The sequence below is a fragment of the Hypomesus transpacificus genome, chromosome 12 (genome assembly GCF_021917145.1).
Source record: "Hypomesus transpacificus isolate Combined female chromosome 12, fHypTra1, whole genome shotgun sequence".
NCBI lineage: Eukaryota > Metazoa > Chordata > Actinopteri > Osmeriformes > Osmeridae > Hypomesus > Hypomesus transpacificus.
Window position 1 is genome coordinate 2,109,809 of NC_061071.1, and position 7,367 is coordinate 2,117,175.

The window sequence follows — 7,367 nt, forward strand, 5'->3', positions numbered from 1 at the left end:
GCCGTATGTTTTGGCCAGATTGGTGGTGCGTTTGGAACAGCTGAGCTCTGATGATTCATGTCCATTTTACGTATAGGCTCTGGTGAAGTGTAAATTTTGCCTCAGGGTGCACAATTGGTTCCATGAATATATCCAAGTTCTACTATAACTGAATGACTAAATATTGCCATTGGCGCGAAACACACAACGTACAAGCTCTCTGACACACTGTGAAAAAAATCCTGATTCCTATGCTGGACACAAGTCCTCCAAAGTACAAGATTTCTTAAATTCATGCTTTCCAGAATTAAGAGAGCCACGTCGAACAAACCTTTGGTTCCTGGATAATGCATGCATAGGCTTTAGCATTGAATAGCTGTGGCTAGGATGTCAAAGGTAGAGGAGAGATCAGACTTTTGACCTCATTAAATAATTTACATATTCCCATATGCCACCCATATCATTCTTGGGGTACATGAAGGACAGCCCTAGTGAAGGAGACTTGGACTGGGCACTGAGAGAGAGAAAGTTCAATGACAGGCATGGAGGAAAAGCACAAGTGACCAGTAGGGATTAGCCAATCAGAGTGTCAGAAGAGCAGCCAGCTGTTCCGTCTGGCCATAGCAAAAAGAGACCCAGAGCAGGTGGTGCATCTGTGTGCCAGTGGTGCAAAAAATAAAAATAAACAGAAAAAAGAACATAAAAGAAATTATCCTGCTATAGTGGATGGAGTCCTTGAAGCACAAATGTTGCCCTTGGACTACAAGCATGTCATAAAGGTCATCTGCCATTAGACAGGAGTGTCAGACGATGTGCAACCTGATGCCAAAGCCAAGCCAAAACTTGGTTTCAGGCCTCATGGAGGAACCCCAAATCTTGAAGTAAAGGATTGGAATAGGCAAGCATGAGACCAGGACTTACAAATATTCCTATGAACATTTTTGAATGGGGCTGACTGTAACAACCATGAAATAAAATACCGTTTTTTTTGTGAACAGATTGTTTCGGCTTCAACTATAACCATATTCAACTGTATGATTTTGACCGTGCAAGCACAATATTAGCCTGGATAATGGTTGTGGCCTTCAAAACAATTTCATCTTTTGATTGTCAAGGTATGAAAGTGTCACTATTGGCAAACTGAATACCACCACTCTGGGATGAACAGAGGATAACGTCTGCCCACATTCCCTCTGCTGATGAATGCAGCAGGTGCAAAGCGGGGAGGAGGCAGTGAAGGGCACAAAGACAACAATACTCTCCAAATCGGAGGGGGTTGGGGCGTTGAGTGGGACGGCTCTGCAAAGACCCCTGCATAGACTTTTATTATTTTTCATTTATCATTTGATGCACTTGTTCCCACCAATGAGCGATAGTTGGCAGAGTCATGGCGGCAAAGCAGTGTTTAGGAGAAGCTATTCAAGCTACGCCGGTTTTGTGTTACATCCAATGGGACCTCTCAACCAATACACACACGCACGCACACACAAACCATGTCCGCAGGAGACAGCACTGACATCAGTGTTACCAATGGTACAATTTCAGGGTAGGCTCTCAATAAATACAAAAAATAGTCAGACGATACTCTACCAACTGCATGTTTATGTTTCCCTATTCCACATCTGTAGGCTAAGTTTAACCTTTTCAATATCCTTTTTCAGCTTCACATGATGAAGATCTCCCCTCCTCTCTCTTTCTCTCTCTCTCTCTCTCTCTCTCTCTCTCTCTCTCTCTCTCTCTCTCTCTCTGACTCTCTCACTCTCTCTGAGGGGAAAGTGATTATGTGTTTTGCCAATGCGTTTGTGGAATCTTTGATATGCACAAACACAGATTCTAATGTGAAGCAACAGCGGCTTTGGCTGACGGGTGATTAGAATGCTGGATCATGGCTATGTCTGCAGGGCCTCAGCTGGGCACAGGGAGCATCACTCATTACACATTTCGAGAGGAGTTTAATTCATGCAACAGCCCAGCATGCCAGTGAAGGTGTAATCATATCTATTTAAATCAGTGGTCAGTTGTAGAGAAGACCATTATCTGTGCCACAGGCTTTCCTCTACGTGATTCAAACACAGACAAAGACAAAGTGACACATCCTCAGGCCTATCAGTGGGAAAGTGAGCCAAAGTTTCCCATTGTAGGTATGATAACCAAGGTTTGGGATTTGATGACATTGTCTTCAAGTGCTCTTCAGTGCAAAACTTCAATGCTATCTACTAGTCATATTCATTTCACTGCACAAACCCTTTGCAAATGATGGTGATCCTTTCAAGATGGGCACATGCATTTTTAATGAATGCATCATGCAAATGGTGTAAGACTGCCTAGACTTTCCCATCACTAATATGTTACTGTCTGCCTGACTTAATTCAACATGGTCCCCAACATTATGTGACAGGAAAATGTCTATTTAAAGTGTCATACCTCACCAGAGACTGAAATCCGTTCCAGCAAAGTTCAGATAGACATTGACATCTTCATGTGCCCTCCTATTTGATGTTAGCTATTATCTGTTTGCAGTTTGTATGAAAGCAAACAGGATATCGCTAATAGCCTAAATGATTGAGCTTCACTTGTTCAAAATGCGCCCCGTAACCCTGAACAATGTTCAGCGGGAGCTCTGAAGAGGCTATTGACAATTATTTTATGAGGTCAGTACATTGTTGCTGTATGATCATGCAAGGTAAAAATGCGTTTGAGTTTGTAATGGACTCAGCACTGTTTTTACTCACTCCCTGGGAATGATAATTACATCACGAGGGGCCAAACCTTTACAGCCAAACCTTTTAGGTGAAATGAAGTAAACGTAATTTAACGTATATATATATAATTTCTTAAGGCAAGCATTCCCATGTACCCTACAGGGATTAAATCTAATGACAGAAGTTAATTATATTAAGTGTAATTTTGAAAAACAGTTCATGAACTGCAAATTATACTTATCACTCCTTAATGCGCTTAACGGTAATTAAATTGCCTAATATCTCAAGAACGAAGGTGTAAAATAGCATGTACCTAAGCAAGGCCGTATCTAACATATGGGCAATCTGCGTACGTGCCCAGGGGCCCTTGGGCATAGAGAGGCGCTCCATGATCGGATATATATTATTTTATTTGGGACATAGAAAAAGTCTACAGAAGGCTTGCTTTGTTGAAGTTGTTTACAAAAAGTATCATTATTGTCTGTTTTATGTGTCAATTTGATGACTGGACAGGGAATGATTGGGAACAGGCCGCAATGCACTGAAGATTGGCTAATGATAAATATGGGTGGGCATAGAGCAGGTGCTTTACATTGTACTGATTCAATGTTGCAGTGTGTTGCCCTGCTCACTTAGAGACGGTTCTTTTGCTACTTGCACTCATCTGTTTATGTGATTGTTGTATCTTCAGTCAGTCAAATGTCTGTAGATTTGACCTCAGATCGTACATGCATGTTTCTAACCCTAACCCTCGACCGTTTACCTTGACTGCTGATCTACCACAGGTCCTTCATTTCTCTGCTTACATCTGAGAGAGAGTAATCTATATAGGAAAAGTTGTGTCAGACACTATGAGTCTCACCGGTTAATATTTTTAAGAGCTTGGCTCTATGTGCAAGGAAGTCCTGCATGCATTAGGCTTTCTTTAATTTAGGTGTGTTTCCTTTCTGAAAATCATTTAATGATTGGCTGAAGTGTGTGGCCAGCACTTTTGAAGTGTAATGACTCTAAATCATGCTGCTCATGCTGCTCGAAGGAAACAGTTCTTATTTGATTCCTTAATCTGTAAAAAATATAGAATTCCATTCAATGTCAGACTGCTGTGTAGAAGCAGTTCAGCATTTGGCAATGCTGAACTGTTAGATTTCTTCAATACTAAATGAATCTGTTGAGTCTATATTGTCAATATTATCTACCTTTTGTAGGTAATTCGCATGTAATGTTATGTTGCCTAAATGTCATTTGGTGTTCAAGAATTCATTCAGTAAGTGGCCTACAATATGACATCCTCTATTACTAAAGCTAGAGGTTCTTTTTCTGTGCAGTTTTTGGTTTAGATATTTTTTGATAAGAAAATTCATGTGGCATGTTTAGAAATCCATATTACTGAAACCCATACACACACAAACACACACACAAACACACAAATTGCATCTCAGAAGCCAGACCCCCCTTCGCCTTTCTCACTAGTAATCATCTCCAAATTTGCACAGGAAAGAACTGGGAAGCCAATGAACTTGTGTGGGTGTTGTTTTTTTATTCATTAAAATCAAAGTTGGTGAATCCCATGGACCTCCAACGCCAGAGATTTGAATCCATGTTGAATCATCTTAAACACATGTTGAAAAAAGAAAAACAAGTTGGTTGTTCAGTACCTAAAAGAATCATGGGAATCTTCAGTGTGCTGTGCAGAGGGGATACCTTGCTAGCTGGTGGTCCTCCTTGGCAGACTCCTGCTATCAGCAGGGACCAGCCTGTGCTCTGTGAGGGAAAATGTTACGTGTGTAACAAAGCCGGTCTTACTGTAACTCTCCACATTTGTCCCCTGTGTGTAACATGAGGTACGACCTTCCAGGAAAAAACCTGCAATGGATCCACAGACAAGTGATGCTCCACAGCACTCTGTGTGTGGGCTTACATTGAATACATGGCTAACACATCACCTTGGTGGATGATGCCAATAATGCAATTGGCTACTTTTATTTTGTTCATTTTCAGATGGCAGTGCAGGGGCCACACAATTCCGGTTGAGTTCTGTGCATGCAGTACCTAGTTTCTAGATCTAGTTACCTAGTTACCTAGATTCGAAAGGGTACTTCATCAACAGGCAGACATTGTCCTAGCCTAAGTTAGTAAGAGGACATGAAGTTATCAACATTTACTCTGAGGCAGCGTTCCTCATTTACTTGATCAGGGGAGCATCAATCCCTTGTCTCTCCTACAACGTTGTTTGGGATCTTTCATCTGATCTCCTATGAAGGATTAATTAGCCCTGTGGTGGGATTGCATCACTGATGACCTCTCCCATGTCAGGCTCAATTGGGGATGACACTATGGACAAGAAAATGCCACTGCCCCAAGTGGACGGGTGGACTGAACAAAGTGGGTCAGGTCCGAGGTGACTCGACATGGCATCCGAGTGACATTCATGTCTGGATTGACCCATTAGAGCCATGGTCATTGGCTTTGGGCACCTCCTCTCTTGTCTGCCCATGTACAGGACATATATACCCAAAGGGCACACCAAACAGTAGTGCTCAGCTTAGTAAGCTTGAAGTTTGATTAGTGCCATCTCTGAGCAACTCTTCTACACAATTTGGAACATTAAGGAGGAAAAGCAGTTTCTATACAGCTGCAGCCTAACATGGGTTTTTGTTTGACAAATATTGTAAACTTTATTCACATCTCAGTGATTAGTACTCTCTCGTCATTTGTTACACCTCATTGCATCCTAAAACTGTTTTGCCTTACACTGAATATTCATGAAACGCTTTGACTTTCTTAAACTGTCAAAATAGTGTCAGTTATAGAGTTTGACAACATAACTGACGCTCAAAGAAAAATCTTCCAAGCTCTTTAATAGTCCTGAGAATAATGAACTCTTAATTTGTGAAAAGTTTCTTGTTACACTACCGAAGGGAGACCCAGAAGAATTTGGAATTCTAGTCAGAGGAAGGCAATGATTAGATTGCTATGCTCAATTCCTCCAACGTCTTTCATTTCTTTAATATGCAAATCATAGGTATGCAAAGATCTGATGCTTTTATTTAAAGGATATGTCCTCAGGCATTAGTAGTCTACTTCTTGGGAGAGCTCTGTTTTAGTATGAAAAATAGTTATTAAAGGGATCATATGAGTTTGTGTCTAAGAAGATGAAAAGCTAATTGACATGAATAATTTATTGTGATGCAATATCTTATAGAAATCAAACAGTGAGAGAAAAATAAAAGCAGAGTTCAAACATTTCACTTGAAACATGCATCTACGACAGGGACCCAGGAATATTAATGAGAATATTTCCTTTGGATTATTTAGATGTTTAAAACTGTTTAGGACAATTGTTCCAAAGTTCAGTGAAGTACAATTATAACATTTCTGGCTAAATATTTAAACCTTTGTTGTGTTCTGCTCAACTTAGAGGAGTTTGAAAGATTCATTAAATGTGTGCTCTGTCCAGTCTGATTAAGTCAAACCATGTCTCCTATGGTATGTTGACTGCATCAAATTACAAATGAATGCCTGTATTGTTCAGATTAATATTAACACTGTTTGAGTATTCTGTCCAGTCCCGTACTCGACATTTCAAACTGGGTGGCATCATGATGAGCAAGTGCGGGTTGTCTCTCTTTTGTGGCTGTTCTATAACTTCTATGGGGTTGAACCCAGGTCAAACATACTACATGCATAAATATGTGCCCTCCCTCCTATTTCCACCGTCCACAACACAGCCAACTACCTTACTCATAAAACTGTTGTACAACTGTTGTACAACCACCCTATTCAAGTTTAAGTGACATAGCCCTCCTTTCATTTAATATAAAAACACACTTTCAGATATTTGCATCGAAGCAAAAAAACACACAAAACAAATAAACGTGGAGCTCTCTCGTCTTCCACATGCCACGCATGGTGGATAGCAGTATAATGACACATGGGGGCAAATCAAATACCTCTGTTGGCATTGTTCGCCTCAAGTACTCTACTCAAATGGAGCCCTGTTCGACTTTAGCCGACACAATGTGTCCTATTATTGTACTGAACTTTTGACAGTGTGGGTTGTTGCTCTACTCTTGTACACCACGCTCAAGGAGTCTCCAGTGGGTGAATACTTGACATTTCTCTGTGCTGATATACATTTGTTCCTGACTTTCCACATCCTGTCCACGTCCTCTACTTATTTCTATATTGGTATACCAATATAGCCTACAATATAATAGAAAACAGTGTCTCCAGAAAGTTCTGTTGTGTGTTTGTACTTGATGAAATGTCATATAATTTGATATATAATGTAACCACAACAACATGGCATGGCATTACCTCTTTGAATTTCATAAAACATGTTGAGTCTTTTGATGTAGGTGTGACTCAAATGAAATTGATGATTTGTGACATGGGAATAACTGAGTCATTCACTTAGCGCTTATCCAATCAAATGGTTTTCATTTCAAGACAATGAAGACGGTGGAATGCACTACAACCTCTCTCATTCAATTCAGGTCGAAGCCACATAATCTCAACATAGTCACTATAATGTGACTATGTTGCAGTGAAAAACTGAAAACCTAATATAGGAAGTGTTATGTTTCAAAACCTTTCTGCTGAACTGGGTACTAAATACTAAAAGAGAGAAAAGCTGATCTTTTGAGTAGGTGAGGATTGACAATGACTATTCTTGCTCCTAGTTGA